This window comes from Prionailurus viverrinus, chromosome C1 (assembly GCF_022837055.1).
Source record: "Prionailurus viverrinus isolate Anna chromosome C1, UM_Priviv_1.0, whole genome shotgun sequence".
NCBI classification, from domain to species: domain Eukaryota; kingdom Metazoa; phylum Chordata; class Mammalia; order Carnivora; family Felidae; genus Prionailurus; species Prionailurus viverrinus.
In genome coordinates this window covers 75,377,552-75,392,916 of record NC_062568.1, presented here as the reverse complement: position 1 = coordinate 75,392,916, position 15,365 = coordinate 75,377,552, and the positions used below count along the sequence as shown (strand labels likewise).

The 15,365-nt window shown below is 38.6% G+C and overlaps 1 pseudogene; it reads left to right on the top strand.

The window, feature by feature from the left end:
• Positions 1-10,024: 10,024 nt before the first annotated feature.
• On the top strand, positions 10,025-10,356 carry LOC125173344 (60S ribosomal protein L35-like; annotated as a pseudogene).
• The last annotated feature ends 5,009 nt before the right edge of the window (positions 10,357-15,365 follow it).

Here is a 15,365-nt window from a genome sequence, read left to right as displayed (position 1 = left end):
TGACACATACATCATACTAACATTATAATATAAATTTATTAGTTTATCACCATATTCTCCAGAAAAATGCAAGGCTCTACAAGGAGAAGGGTTTTCTTTACTAAATTCACTGTCATATCACCATTGATGGTGGAATGGATAAAAAAATGTTAGATAACTCAGCCATAAAAAAGAAGGAAATCTTGCCATTTGTGACAACATAGTTGAACTTTGACAGCATTGTGCTAAGTGAAGTAAGTCAGACAGAGAGAGATAAGTAGAGTATGATAGCACTGGTGTGTGGAATCTAAAAAACTGAACTCAGAGAAACAGAAAGTAGACTGGTAACCCAGCAGTGTGTATGGACCAGGGAGGGGGGTGGGGAGGAGAAATGGGTGAAGGTGGTTAAAGGGTACAGACTTCCAGTTATTAGATGAATAAGTTCTAAGGATGTAATGTACAGCATGGGAACTACAGTCAACAATATTGTGTGGTATATGTTTGAATATGGCTAAGAAAGTAAATCCTAAAAGTACTCACCACAAAACAAAACAAAACAAAACAAACAAACAAAAAAAACAAGAGATAACTATATGAGATGATGGAGGTGTTAACCCACCTTATTGGGGCAATCATTTTGCAATATGACAAATGTCTGTAAATACAACATATATCAAATCATCACTTTGAACACCTTAAACTTACATAATTTTGTATGTTTATTGTACCTCAATAAAGCTGGAGGACTAAAAACAACAACAACAACAACAACAACAAAAACATCACATGTTGAAAAAAAAGAATTAAATGGAAACACTATGTGCAGACAAAATAGCTGCGATTTTCCAAAGCTGATGAAAAACATTAACCCCCAAATTCAAAAAAGTGCTATAAATCCCAAGCAGGATAAATGGGGAAAAAAAGTCATTCCTTGTCACATCATAGTATAACTGCTGAAAAGAAATCTTATAAGTAGCCAGAGGACAAAAGTCACACTATTTCCTAAGGAACAACATTAAGACTAAGAGCCACCTTCTCCACAGAAATACTGGAAGACAGAAGACAATGAAGTCTATCTTAAAATGCTGAAAGATAGTAACTGCCAACCGACAATATTATACTTAGTGAATATCCCCTTCAAAATCCAAAATGAAATAAATACTTTCCACAAAATAAAAGCTTTGACAAATTCATCACCAGCACACCTGAATTAAAAGAAATACTAAGGGAAATTCTTCAAGCAGAAAGAAAAGTATTCCAGAAGCAAAGAAACAAACAGATGAATGAAAAACAGCAGGAAAAATAAGATGTGAGACAAATAGAAAAACAAATGAATTTTGACTATGCAAAACAAAGATTGTAGTGCTTTTTACAAGGTTTTATATATATATATATATATATATATATATATGTAAATATTTGCACATGGTAATAATTCAAAAGACAAGAAGAAGTGAAGCCACATTAAAGTACTCAAATTATACAAACATAATCAGGTAAGCAGTAAAAGTAAATGGCCAGTCCAGTGTCACCAGACAGACCAGAAGACTACTAGAGAAAGTCTTCTAATGTAAAAGACAGAGACCAAAATCATAAACAGAAACTATCTTACAAGAAACAGACAATGCAGGGAAGAAAAGAAAAAACTAAATGGTTTTAGTTATGAAGATTAATTCATATACTTAGAAAAATAAGAAAAGATATGGTGTCCATGAAACAAGAAAATAAAGCAAAAAAAGAACATTCGGGAAACAAAATATAAAACATTTTTTGGAAATTAAAATGATAATGGCAGAAATCAAAATTTCAACAAAAGGATTTGAGGATAAAATTAAGTAAATCTCTTAAAAGGTAGAATATAAGGCAAAATAGATGAAATATAAGAGAGAGAAGATTAGGATCAATTCAGGCAATCCAACATCAGGAAAAAAGAATAGATAAAACAGAAGGGAAGAAATTATTTTTTTAATTTCAAGAAAATTTCCCCAAATTGAAAGGCAAGAGTTTCCAGATTAAAAATAGTAACCAAAGGAAAGAAAGAAAGAGAACTTATTATATTATAAGGTACATCATTTAAAAATTTCAGATCAGCAAGGGCAAAAAAAAAAGATTCAATAATTTCCTGAGAGAATTAAAAAACAAGAAGACCAGATTCAAAGGATCAAGAATCAGCATGACAATGCTGATTGATCAAGAATCAAAATCTGATCAAGAATCAGATTTCTCTACAGCAACACCAGAAGCCCCAAAATCAGGGGCAGTAATGTCAAATATTATACAGAAATAGGACTTCCATCTTGGACACCTCCAGTTGACCAAGCAAGAAATCATGTGTGAGGAAAAAACAAAATCATGATCAGACATGTAAGTTCCCAAAAACTTTACTTCCCATACCCTTTTTGATCAACTACTAAATGATGTTCCAAACCAAATTATGGGAGGAAACTGAGGAGGATACTGGATCCAGGAAACAGGGGATCCATTATAGAAGCAAAGCAAAGAGAATCTTCCCAAGGGTGGTGAAGGGGAGTTCGCAGGATGGCAGTTATGCATTGGGCCTTGTAAGCAACCAGTCCAGATCACAACAGAAGAGAGGGCCCCCAGAAGGATGTGCTCCAACTCTCCTCCTCCCAGAACAAAAGGACGAAGACTGATTACCTAATATTTTCACAGGGACTGGTTGTATTAGAGAGGAGACTTTCACTTTTGGCAGACAACTAAGAATGACTTAGTGATCATTTCTGCTTAAGTACAGAGAAGCTTAAGGACAGATGAAAGAAGGAAAGAAAAAGTGGGACAGAGAAAGCCAATTATTGACACCAGGAAAACCTAAACTTGAAAGATAGAAAATGTAACTATACTTCGGCATACATCACATCTGTGAATAATATTTATATAGTCACATCAATTTATATAATTACACCAAGAATGTAACTGGTGAATACTGATGCAATCAAAATGATAAAGCAACAAGAGAAGATGAAGAGGGTACATAGGTCCTGAGGTTGCAGGACATGGCTTTAAGAGCACTAAGTTTTTACCTTCCATAATAAGAAACCGGTAAGTAAGACCTAAAGCTGAAAAATAGTCAAGAAATGATGTTGCAAGCATGTTATTGAGAAATGTGGCAGTAAACAGCAGAAGAAAGAGCTTCAGCTTCAAGTTGAAAGAGGCTGCCTCCAGACACTACCAATCAAACAGGGAAGGAGTGGAGCGGGAAATTGCTCTTTTTCATTATGAGCTTTGTAAAAGATTTGACTTTTGCAACAACGTACATGTAGAACTTTGATAAAATAATATTAAATTTTAAAAGGGGGAAGGTGACATAAAGCTTTGTGAGCCACAAAATAAAACCAGAGTGAGCCATTGGTATGACACTATGCTCAAAATGCTTGGATTCTAAAGCTAAAACCTCGCTTTTCTATTCATTCTCGCTTTTCTCACTCTTCTCAGGAGATTGATTCTTTCACGGTTAAAAAAAAAAATCTCTGTGAACTACTAATTACCAGCAATTAATGTCCCTTTTCCTTAAGTCCAGTTGCAAATAATTGTTGCCTAAGAACTAGGGACTGCCAAGCTCATTCTAAGGAGGTGTATAGCTCATAATGTACCTTGTAAAAGCCAAGGTGAAAATCTACACTCCTTGTTCTAGTTCCCTTGTGTAACTAAACAAAAGGCATAAATAGCAATGTGACTCTCTGCAGAACTGAATGTGTACCATGTGCAAGGACAGATCGCACTTCATGTTAGTGAATACACCAAGGATTTCATTGCTGAACGACTTCACTCTGCTGAGAATTACTGCCACCAGAGGATCTTTATTAGCAGAAGCAACTATGAGTGAATGAAAACATAAAGCAACACAGGCATTTCCAAAAAAACACTAGAAAATCAATGGTTCGTTGGATAAATCCACAGCCCCTCCTCCCTACTTTCAGATCCAGCCAGCAATGCTGTGCTGCTTTCTTTATCACACCAGTTTTCCAGATAGGTAAAAACAAAGAAGTCTCTCCTTTGTGGCTTTCTTCTGCCTAAAAACATTTTATTTTATTTTATTTTTTAAGTTTATTTATTTATTTTGAGAGGGACAGAAACATCACAAGTGGGGGAGGGGAAGAGAGAGAGAAAGGGAGACCGAGAATCTCAAGCAGGCTCTGCGCCATCAGCCCAGAGCCCAACATGGCGCTCGAGCTCACGAAACCGACCGTGAGATCATGACCTGAGCCAAAACCAAGAGTCCGATGCTTAACCCACTGAGCCACCTAGGCACCGGGCCTAAAAACATATTAAAGCTAATATTGAACTTATAATCATGTCAGGTTAGCATGGCATTGCAACCATGATTCTCATCTATGGTTTGGGGGAGATTTATTCTACTAAGCATTTTCTAACTTCCCTCATTAATTTCTTGTGTAAATACCGATTCTTGCCTAACGGATATACGCGGTGAAGTTTACAATGGGGATTTCTCTGCCCCACTGGTCAAGTGAGCCCACCAAGTATTGGATGCTCCAACTTCAGTTCCTGAGTTCAGTCATATCTAGTTCACCTACTCCTAACTGCCAAGAAGAGAATATTTGTCCCATTTTGAAATACATCTCCCACAGAGGGAATAAAAATGTCTATAGAACAAGCAGTTAGGCATCATCTGTTCTGGAAAGAAACCAATGTGATCTGGGTTTTGAGAAATTCTGGCTGTAGAACATTTCTGAAAATGATTATGCAGTCACAGAATCCAGTTAGCCATTTTTTGAAAATTTGATTTCCATTGTGCTGGCTACTTTGGCATGCTTTCTAATTCTCAGATGGTTTCCATTCATTCAACTCAAAACCGTAAGTGCTAATTGCCTTGCTCTGGACTCTCTTAGTAGGTGTAAACTTTCCATCTGAGGCATGAGGGTCTAGTCCCATGATTCTTGTTAATGTTAATAAATAAAGCCCTATAGTAAAATATTGGCCAGGGTAAAATAACTCTCCAAACATATGGACTCAAGATGATCATTCACACACAAGCAACAAAGAACTGAATCCAAGAACCTAAATGCTTAGTTTTCCTCCTACCTCAGACTGGTTTTCTACCTCATATATCTGAAAATAGGTGAAAAGAATTTATCCCTTGACAGTTGATAAAATTATGCTGCACTTTTCCTGTGTAGAGAGGTATTGTCAAAGCGAGGATTCTTCACCCATCATTACCTGCTCCAAGGAAGACATTTACAAGGCATGATACATGGAGTTCAAATCACTGGGGATAGATAGGACCTACACATGAAAACAATTAATTATCAATGATAAGTAGAGTTCCCTAAATGACAAATGAATAACATAAACGAAATAATGCCGTAGGAATTGGGGCAGGGGAGGTACACTGGGCAAGGGAAGTAGATCAGGAGGAAATGACAATGAGCTGAGCTTTTAAGAAATTTTGAGAGTGAACTAAATGAAGAAGCAGTTTGGTGTAATTTATTTTAAAAGTGTGAACTCTGGAACAAACTGCCTGGCTTTAAATCCCAGCTGTGCCACTTAGTAGCTGTGTAGCCTTAAACAGGTTGCTCAATATTGCTGAGCTTTAATTTCTGTACTTGTAAAAGCGGGATTACATGGTATCTGCCATATTAAGGGATAAGATTAAATTTAGTTAAAACATGTAAAGGACTTAGAACAATGCCTGATACAGAGCAAGTCCAGAAATATCGTTACTACTATTATTACTATTATATTTAATTATTCCTATTATATGGAGAAGAGTGGAAAAGACATTCCTGGCAAGGAATATATGCCAACAAATTTTAAAAATTAATAAACTACTTAATGGTTTTTAATCACATGGTTATGCTGATAGGAAAAGCTCATGCTAGCACCAGCATCAGCAACTTTTTCCATTTGTCCCTGATACGAGTGAACCAGCAATTTGAAAAGGTAAGTATTTAAGTGGTGAGATTTCACTTCATTTAAAAATTGCCCATAGATGCACTGGAAACTTCTATCATTTGCTCAAAATGTAAACAGTGGAAGCATATGTCATTAATTTAAAAAGAGACTTCACATATCTGTTTAATGGTTTAATGACTGCAGCTCAGTCAGACATGCAGACCACAGGTGCATTGGATGAAGCGCAACACCAAAAAACAAGAAAATGAGGTGCTAAAGAGTCCACATGATTTAGAACTCATTCTTCCCATCACCATGAATGCAAATGTCTCATTTACATAAAGCCCACTCATACTGATGTTAATAGGGGAGCACAGCAGAGGCTATCACCTCCTATCCAGCATCGGATACAGGAAATCAGAATTCAAATTATTCCCATTGGAAATGGTAACAGAATCTTTCAAAGTATTATGCTGATGTGCTGTAATATTTGGATATTAATTCAACAAATACCTATTGAGTAAAGAGCAATTGTTGAGTGCTTACAATGACCCAGGCATTGTCCTCAATGTTTTTTAAGCATCTTTGTTATCATTTTTACAACAATCCTAACAAAAATGTTCCATTATTATCACCTTTTTTACTGATAAAGAATTGAGATTCAAAGAGGATGAGGGACTTGCCTAGTATCCCAAAGTGTGTCTATCCAATTTTAAGCCTGTGCCTCCCACTCAATATTAATTACTGTGTTTAACTCTATGGCACCCATCTCCACGTGCTCATTCCCGCTCCCATTCCTAGAAATGAAGCATCCAAAGAGTGGCTCCTTTTCCTCTAAGTTAGGCAGAAAGGAGAAATACGGAAGGAATAAGAAGGGTACTGGTGACAATACCACTGAATTGTCCACCTGAGTACAAAGGAGGAAATCCAGTACTTACATTGTCATTACATGCCATTCTGTTTGAATCAGCCAAGTATGGCAATAACATAAGTCTAACTGAGGAACTACATTGCTACACTAGGTAGGAGAAGATGGGCTGCCTAAGTGGTTGTTTTTAGCAACTACTGAGGACAATTTGAAAGATTTAATGCAAGGAAAGAAGATTAGTACAATTTATAGCCGGATGCATCTGATAATTTCTCATGGTACCAGGGTTCTTAAAATGTTTTATTTCAGGCAATCTGTAGGAGTAAGACATAGGAGCCAAGTGAATCAGCACAGAAACTTGCTTTGATTCTTTGACTTTTGAGAGCAATATTTGCTTTCATTTTGAGAAGACTGTTTTGGGATCTTGCACCGGCTTCTATGTCATTCTGCCGGCATCTGCTTCACCCCATGGCTTCCCCCACACAACAATGAGTCTCAGCTCCACCAAAGACTCCCACACCCTCTCTCTCCGGGGTTCTCATACCCACACTGCTATGCAGGTTCCCATGGAAGAATCCTTTTAAAATTGCATCTCTTAATTCCAACCACCACCCACATTACATGATTCAGGGGAAACTCACTTTACAAACAAGTTGGGGGTAATTAAAGTCAAGTCCAACATAAGGCAACAACTTTAGAACCTTTCAATATGGTTATTTCCAGAGTTTGTGGGAAAAGTAAAAAAAAAAAAAAAAAAAAAAAAAAAAAGCAAACACAAAATGTAAAACAAAAGCTAAGCCCTTCTCAAATGAATCCCATGGATACACATCCATATTACTGTCTTCTATACACACCCTTTTAGAAGAAACCTACTGCCTGACCACGAAAGTTTATTTTACTGTAGAATCAAGCCTTAAGAGACCTGTAGCAGTAGAGCCTCAAACCTACGTTTAGCCACCAATAACCACCACAGCAGATGGTGAGGTGGAGTGAAAACGCTTCAATACTCTAGATTCTTCTCCACCCACCCCAGGCCCAGGTAACCCTCTCATTCTTCCTAGTTCTTCTGCAGAGAGGAACCGTATCAACACACGCACAGAGAAATTTTCGGCAAATGTTACCAGAGAATTTTCAGAAAATCACACCTCAACCCCTATTGAGGAAAATAAATATTTCCTTAAATACAACATACATTGGCTTCTTCTCAGAGTGTATGGTTTCCCATCATTCTCATGCCCAGAGGCCAAGTTCAGAAGAGGCAGAGTTTTTCACACCACAAAGGTAGTTGCCCCTATTTACCACCTTCTGCCTATATCACAGCCTGACTTACACTTCAAAAAGATCCCTTTTCTTTCCCTCAAGCTTGATCAAATTCATGAACACAGCATCTCTGATACTCATCTCTATAAACAGAAAGATCAGATGAAGAATCACCATTGCTTGGCTTACAGCAACAGTTCTGTAGTCAAGAGCAATGTTCTACCATTTCCATTTGAAGGGGGAAAACATTAATCAATACAAATAGAAATTAAATACGATTTCCTTACATACTTTAATCCTAAAACTGCAGAATTTTAAGAGAAAGCCTATGCACTGGTTCCAAGTTTTCTAAAATATTTCATGGTGTTGGTTCTATTGTTTCAAGTAATACCTACTTAGTTCAGTAACTGTGTGTGTGTGTGTGTGTGTGTGTGTGTGTGTGTGCGCGCGCGCGCACGTGCTTGTTAGACAGGGCTGTCATACTTATGTGTATCCATGATAGGTATTTCATAATTTGCTCTGTATTAGAGTAGCCTAAGTCTTAAGAATGCCATAAGTATTTTTTTTCTTTATAGTCCAGAGTCCCTCACCCTTTCCCTCTCTTCTCTTTTTCTGACTTTATTCCTTCCTTTCATCTCTTCCTTCTTTCTGCTACTATATTTTTGCCCCAGGAAATTTGGGACTAAGGATTGGAAGCAAATCTGAAACATCTAAATTACAAGAAACTAAAATTGAGTACTTGTGCCTTTTCCAGGTCCTTAAGTCAATGAATATAAAGTAATATACAAAACATAGAGTTTGCTATTGCTTTTCGAGCTTTTAATTAATTTTATACCTGAGAGACATTTTTAAAAACTCATGGATAGGAAGAATAATGAAAACCTGGCGGAAAAATTAAAAAGTAGTTTCATTATTCATTGGTTCCTAACAGAATTATAGAGGGAATAATTTGAAAGATGTAGATTTGACACCACAATTCCAGTGGTAAACTGGCAGGACAGAAATTATTTACCTAAGCCAAGAGTCAGGAAACTAAGGGCCATGGACCAAAAACCCAAGAAGTTGCCTATTTATTGTAATACGGTATTACTGATAAAAGCACTGCCACCCCATGCACTTACATATTTTTCATGGCTGTTTTTGCGCAGCAATGGCCAACTTGAATAGTTGTGACAGAGACTCTGTGGTCAATAAATGGCCTAAAATATTAACTATCTGGCTTTTTACACAAAAATGAATGTAATTTTCATAAAATTTATGTCTCATACATTAATTAATATAAACAGAAACAAGATCTCTAAAAGTATATTCATCATCAAATTTGTATCTTATATTGTCCTTGTATTTGGAAGTTGCTACCTGCTGTGATTGTTATAACATGCGTTGCCTATGTCCTATAGTGCCTATCAGTAGTTGAAAAGAGTGATGCTCACAGTCTTTTTCACAAGTGGAACATGTAAAACTTGGCACTTGGCTTACTCTATCAGTAAACCCTGCTGCAGACTTCCTGGAAACTTGTCTTACTGCTGTTTCTGATTGCTATAAGCCATGATGTTCCAATGATCTGAAGGTATTAATGCTTTCGTTGAGTATAAAACCAAATTTAATTGGTTCAAATTCCAATTCTAAAATTAATACTTGTGTTTTGACTTCCTTGCCTCTAAAAAGGGGTAATAACAGTATCTACCTCACAGGTAGACATCTAGAATAGCTTGGGCAATACATGCTTCCTTAGCACTCTATAAATACTAGCCATAATTTTATTATTTGAAGGTATGCTTCACTCTGTCCTGAAACATGTGTTGTGTACTCCAGAATAACAGTTACTTCACTTTACCTTATAATTCTGAAATGATGTGTTCCACATAATGGTTTCATGTTAAGCATGGTTACGTCCTAGAATTAACCCATTAGTCAATCAGTAAGTATACATAAGGCATCCACCCCATGCCAAGCAAGACATTAAAAACTGCAGGGATACAGAGTAAACATGAGAGCTCTTTCCCTCAGCCTCTTTCCCTCGTGGCGGTGGCAAATTGTACAGACATGGCCAAGATTAAGGCTCAAGACCTTGGCAAGAAGAAGGAGTTCCTTAAACAGCCGGGAGACCTGAAGGGGGAGCTCCAAGCTGTGTGGCGCCATAGTGACAGGTGGTACTGCTTCCAAGCTCTCCAAGATCTGAGTTGTTCACAAATCCATCCCTCATGTTCTCACTGTCATCAACCAGACTCAGAAAGAGAACCTCAAGAATTAAATTCTACAAGGGTAAGAAGCACAAGCCCCTGGATCTGCGGCCCAAGAAGACACCTGCCATGCACCACCGGCTGAACAAGCACAAGGAAGACCTGAAGACCAAGAAGCAGCAGCGGAAGGAGTGAGTGGCTATACCAGCCGCAGCGGTACCGGTCAAGGCCTGAGCACCAGCATCAATAAAACACAAACAACCTGGAAAATGAAGAAACAAACAAAGCTGGCATGAGATATAATCCAGTCCCTAGCAGAACTACCACCACTGATACCTGGAGGAATGGTTCTATCTACCCTTAGCACAAGCAAACAGGAAAAAAAAAGTGGTTGTCCTCTAACATTCTTCCAAGGAAATGGAATGGGAAGGTTAGAACATCTTTAATATGAAATGAGGCATGCAAATCCCATTGTAATTAGTCTGTGCCACTCGATTTACCATTTCTAAAAATTCAGAGGGAAGAGAGAACTCAGTGAAGCCTTCAGTGGTCATGTAAGGAAGGCTTCAGGGATGGGGAGAAATATGAGTTTATGCACATAAACAGAGAAGGAGAGGTCTTGGAAAGCAAATGTTCAGAAAGGCAGTGTGCCCATGACACCGAAGGTGAACCACCACGGTTACAGGACGCAATGGCCAGGGGCCACATGTGAGATGAAGACCTGGCCTCAAATCTGATGACACAAATGATTCAAGAAAGTGCATGAAGGATATACGGGAACTTAGATTGGGCTTCTTATTGAAATTCCCAGCCCCTCAAGCTTTCAAATGGAGGCTCTAGCTTCATGGTATTTACCAAATTTAAAACTTGCTCAGCTCATGGTTAGCTCAGCTCATGACAGCTCATGCACTGTCAAGTGCAATCCTGAAAGTGAGGGCAGGAAAGGATGGCAGGGCAGGTCACTTTAACTTTGAGTGGGACAATGAAATGGAATGTTAGATTCTCAACAACTTGTCAGATGGTTCAGAAGAGAATCACAGAGAGCAAAAGAAAAAACTAAGAAGCCACGATTGAGGTATAAAGTGGGAAATATGCAACACGCAGATAGGAAAGACTTTCAGAGTGATAAAGGAGAAAGTTAGTAACAGACTAGTCACAGGGAATGAAAGGGGGGAAGGGAATTAAAGATTAGCCAAGGGCTGGCCCAGCAGACCTTGGGAATAATGATGCCCCTGGCCACAATCAGAGAATGGCAGGGAGGGCAGGCTCTGCATGTTGCTTCCAGTTCTCTGCAAATGTACAGTAGTCTGGTACAGAACAATGACTTTATAAACACTACATGTAAACGTCTACTGGATTCCTTTTGTGTGAGCTTCAAAAGAATGGTCATGGCTCCAGTATTTCTTACGGCATCCATAATTCATTATCTTGAAAATATTTCCTATAAAACTAAAACTACAATCTGTATGTGGGAAGCTGATTCAGAGCCAAGCTGTCCCTTTGGCAGCAATTTGGGGAGAACCACCTACTGCTTCAGAGTCAGCTTTTCTCAAATGCACATTAGGTTAAAATTTTTTAAATAAAAGCTTAGTGCCCTGAAAACACTTCCCAGCTATACCCACCTTCCAAAATGTCCTCTGCAAACAACCCACTACTCAATAGTCCTGAATACTCACAAGTGTCTAGAGCAGAGGGGAAGAGCTCAAACACCCAATAGGGTGATCATGGTGTGAAGGAAAAGGAGGGAGCATGTGTTTGAAATTCACCAATTTATGGTAGATCTGATTCTTTCCATTTAAGTAATCACTTTTAAGTAAATACTATCTTTCAGATTCCTCCCCTTTCTCTGCTCCTCCCCAACAGAGTATCTGGCTGTATGTAGGGGTTAAAAGATATTGAAGTGGCAGAAAGAGGGCTTCAGATCTATGCACTCTGGTTCTTGTTCTGGCCTCAGGACTTCGTGACAGTGTGGCCAAGAGAAATGAAAACAGAGATGTTGGCCCCTTCAACCAAGAACATTATACTGCTTTCCTGTCTTACGCTCTCCAGTGCACCCAGGTGAATGCCGCCCTACAGACAGGAAGAGTAATGGCAGTCTCTATGCTACACCAGTGGCAGTGCCCACTGGCTCGGCAATGCCCAGCAAAGGGCACCACAGTGCCCCGCTGACTGCCTGTAATACAGGGAAGGGAGTCTGGGCCAGGAAAACAGGATCAAATAGGTGCGGACATTCAGGAGGTCATTTGACCCAAACTTCCTGAGTAGTTGGGAAAAATACTGGGTTGGATTTTCAAGGGGCTTGAAGCTCTGCAATGTCCAATAGGGGTAAGAGCTAGTATACAAGCTATGTAAATATTCAGACTGCATCATCCTGACTTATAAACAAGGTCTCATTCTGTTGCCATGATCATCAACTTTAAGAGAAGAGCTTGCTCCCAGCACCTGCTTCCCCAGCACCATTGACCCAGCCCCATCTTCTGCCTTCTTAGGGCTGCTCCTTAGTTTAGCTGTCTTCTACCCCAGCTCCTATGGTCTAGGACTTAGGACGTGTTTTTGAGGGAGAAGGGCCTACTTGCCACTTCTCTTTACATATATTTTTTTACTGTTTCATTTTTTTTTATTTTAACTTGTTGTGTTTTTTTTTTAATTTACATCCAAATTAGTTAGCATATAGTGCAACAATGATTTCCGGAGTAGATTCCTTAATGTCCCTTACCCATTTAGCCCATCCCCCTCCCACAACCCCTCCCGTAACCCTCAGTTTGTTCTCCGTATTTATGAGTCTCTTCTGTTTTGTCCCCCTCCCTGTTTTTATATTATTTTTTGTTTCCCTTCCCTTATGTTCATCTGTTTTGTCTCTTCAAGTCTTCATATGAGCGAAGTCATATGAGTTTTGTCTTTCTCTGACTAATTTCACTTAGCATAATCTCTTTACATATTTTTTAAAATTCACTGTAAACTTCAAAGGTTTACCAGATTATATTGGTAAAATATATTTTATATATATTGTATATTTAATATATTGGTAAAATATATTATTGTTGAGTTCTTATATCGTGCTCAACACATTTACATATGTAATATACAGCGCAACATTTGGAAGTATATAGTATTCCTACTACCTTTCCATCATTGGGGCCTGAGGCACAGAGAGGTTAATTAACTTGTTCTAGGTCACACAGCCAGTAAAGTGGTAGCATAAGAACACAAACCCAGGCATTCTGATTCCAGAGCCATTTTCATAATTAGATAGGCATATATACATACAAGCATACATACATAATAGATACATACAGACAGACAGATGGTGGATGGATGGATGGACTAATAGACACACACTGATATGACACCTGGAAAATTAAAAGGAAAAAATACTGTAAGATTTTTAGAACTTTATATGTGGAAGGCACTTCAGAGACCATCTAGTATAGTGATTTTCAATCTGGACTAAATCCTCTTAGGGAGCAGATTCAAGAAGTGTTATGCAGGTTAGGAGAACAAGGGAGTAGGCATATGCAGCAGGGCTCAGAGGCCCTCTATCAACTCTGCATTTGTCTATTTTATGTACTGGGATTCTGTGTAAGATTTTTTATAGACAAAAATCATGTTGCTAAATATAATTTGAGAATCATTGTTATCTACCCCAACACTCTCATCAAAAATGAGTAAACTGAGTCTCGGTTTCATCCGAATCACACAGCAAGTTTATGACACAGTTGAACCAAGCACTTACTCTCCAAACTCATCTGTGGGAAATATGGAATACCCAAAGGTGACCTGTAACTTGCCCATCAGGAGCTATGGTTGAAGAAATTCCTTTTTTTTTTTTTTTTTTAGGGTCAATGGGTAGTGTAAAGATTGCCCCATTAGAGCAAATGAACAATCCTTCAATATTAAGGTAAATGGGAGGACCTGGAAGAAAAACCACAAGGGAATCTAATTCTGTTACTGGCCACCTGCTCCTTGAATAACAGTTTTCCTGTGGTTTATTTGAGTCTTTTACTCAAATAAGGGAATCCTCGACTAGCACTCTGTCTGATGCTATGAGCGAGGATTGCTGAACAGACAAGAATGATTTCTTTGGCAATCCCCATCCTGGGTCAGCTGTGTCCTCCCAGGTACCAAAGAAGGATTACTTTGCTGGCAGAGAGTTCCCAATTAAGTTTTACACAGGGATGAAGTACAAATATCCTGCTGCAAGGAGCACATGAAGGCAAAACCCTCTGGCTGGCTTTATGGATAATTCAAATGGAAGATGTACTGCAGTGAAATCAACTTACAGGATCAGAAACCTGAGGTTGCTGTCCCAGGCCCACTAAGAGAAACTCTGTATCTCATAGGACCAGACTCACATGATTAATCAAACACACAGATCCTCAAACACACCCACACGCACATACACACGCACACACAACACAATACCCATCTGTTAACTAGTGATGAGAAATTCTACTCCCAAGTAGATTGAATTGTTCACATTTACCAAATTTTGCTTTTCTTCCCAGTAAGCAAGCTATGCGCATCGCAGTTGATCAATATATATTTATATAATCAATGAAAAACTCAGATTATAAGTGAATGTCAACTCATTGACTTACAGGGAGAAACACAATGAATGATCATACAGTCAGCACATTCATTCCCTACAAACAAACAGCTTATATGGGATGTCCAAGTTATCTGCTGGGAAGTTACGGAATTAGAATTGAGGGACACAGGTATCTTAAGAAATGACTCTCAAGATAGGAAAGTTAAGGCCTGTTCATCTACTACTGGATTAGCCCTGTCAAGGGAAACAGTGCTTGTGTGCACCAGCCCTCTCCCTTTGATGAATCTGGATGGGCCCTGCCCACACCCGCCCCTAATCTCCTTCTGAGATTCGATACTAGCCAGACTTATACTGATGCACTCAGACTCCTCCCCCTCAGATCACAGCTGTTTTACCACCTTGGAGTTGCTCTCTTTCTTCACATTGCCCAAGTCTGCTCTGATACATGAGCTACTGATTTTAAACTTTAAGTTTTCAAAAGCAGTCTTATTTCCCTAATTTTTGTGTTTTGTGTGTGTGTGGTTGTGTGTGTGTGTGTGTGTGTGTGTGTGTGTGTGTGTGTGTGTGTGTGTGTTCTGGTTATTTTTGTGGAGAAAAGAAAGAGGAGGAGATGAAACATGTTGTAGCCTACTGGCAACCACAATCTAGGTTGTGT